This window comes from Tenrec ecaudatus, chromosome 2 (assembly GCF_050624435.1).
Source record: "Tenrec ecaudatus isolate mTenEca1 chromosome 2, mTenEca1.hap1, whole genome shotgun sequence".
In the NCBI taxonomy this organism is placed as follows: Eukaryota; Metazoa; Chordata; class Mammalia; order Afrosoricida; family Tenrecidae; genus Tenrec; species Tenrec ecaudatus.
Window position 1 is genome coordinate 85,512,590 of NC_134531.1, and position 1,727 is coordinate 85,514,316.

The following is a 1,727-nucleotide window of genomic DNA, read 5'->3' on the forward strand; positions in this document are numbered from 1 at the left end:
ACGTTTTGTTACTATTATTCTTTCTTTTTAACTGATCACCTATAAGCATGCAAACAACTGTCCTCTGAACGACACTGCTTCCACAGTCTCTTGGGTAGCAGCAGGTAAATTGAAAAGGGCACTCAATCGGTAGTTCTCTCCTTTTCCAAAACACTTCTAAGCAGTGTGTGTGTGACGCACAACACGAGGTAGGAAAGACCATCTTTAATAAATTATCTTCTTAACTGCAGAGACTTTCTGTAAAATAAAACTTGACAAAATGAGAAACCACGCCGTTAATGAGAGCCATAGGAGTCCCAGCCCATTTCCGGAACCACTTCCAGGAGTGCTCAAGCCTAAGCAGCGCCTTGATGTCAAGGTCCACCACGCCTTCAGACCAGGGCACTGAGACCGACTTCCTCCACTCTCATTTGCCGCTTCTTTGGACCACCCAGTCTTGCTGGCAGAGGGGACAGCGTTTGTTCTGTTTCACCCACAGGGACATGCAACAGTTGTGGAAGGAGTGATTGCATTCTCCCCAGACCACAACACAGTCCTCTTGTTTGTTTTCAGCTTGACATCTAAGGCAGGCATCTGGACCCTGCAGATGGCGCACGTATCGCACTCGACGTCCCAGCTCCACAAGGCCACCGCGTTCCACTTCTTGAGGGAGAACATCTTATCGGTCCCCGCCTTAGGGCCTGCGCCCCGCCCCCGGAGTGAGCGGAGAAGACGCCGGGCTCCTAGCTGTCTTCCACATCGGCCATGGCGGCAGCGCGGCGCCGGGAGCGGAGACGTGGGCCTGGGGAGGAGGGCGGTGATGGCGGCTCCACGGGGCCGCTCGACGGGACACAGCGCCCCCAGCGGGCCGCGGCAAGACCTTTACTTTTTATAAAAATAGACTATGCCAGAGCATTCGACTGGGTGGATCATAACTAGCTAGGCTTGAGAAGAATGGGATTTCCAGAACTTTCATGGTACTCATGCAGAACTTATACATGGATTGAGAGGTAGTTTTGTTAACAGAGCAAGGGAATGCTTTTAATGTTTTTAAATCAGGAAAGGTGTATAATAGGCTTACATCTTTTCACCATCATCAGGGAATCTGGATTATATTTAAAAGAATGTGACATCAGGATGGGAGAAAGGCTTATTAACGACCTGTGATTTGCAGATGACATATCTCACTCTTGCTTGCTGATAGTGAGCAGGATCTGAGGCACTTGCTGATAAAGATCAAGGATTGCAGCCTTCAGTTTGGATTACAACTCAATGTAAAGAAGATCATAACCTTCACAACGGAACCAATAGGGAACATGCATGATAAATGGAGAAAAGATTGAAGTTGTCAAGGATTCTGTCTTGCTTGGATCCACAGTTGATGCTCAAGGAAGCAGTCGCCAAGATATCAAAAGACGACTTGCATTTGGTAAATCTGCCAACACTCTTTAGCGTGTTGAAAAGCAGCGCAGTAACTTTGAGGATTAAGGAGCACCTGATCCAAGCCATCATATTTTCAATTCCCCCATAAACATGTGAAAGTTGGATACTAAATAAAGAGACTGAAGAATCGATGCATTTGAATTTTGGTGCTGGTGAAAAAGTTGAAGGTATCATTGACTGACAAACATGCTTTGACATGTCAGGAGAGACCAGTCTCTGGAGAAGGAATCACGCTTGATAAAAGTATAGGGGTAGTGAAAAATAGGAAGACCCTTGATGAGATGGCTTGATACAGTGGCAGCAAC

At 47.0% G+C, this 1,727-nt stretch overlaps 1 pseudogene; it reads right to left on the reverse strand.

Moving 5' to 3' along the window:
• Positions 1 to 369: 369 nt before the first annotated feature.
• On the reverse strand, positions 370 to 746 carry LOC142440885 (RING-box protein 2 pseudogene; annotated as a pseudogene).
• Between the last annotated feature and the right edge of the window lie 981 nt (positions 747 to 1,727).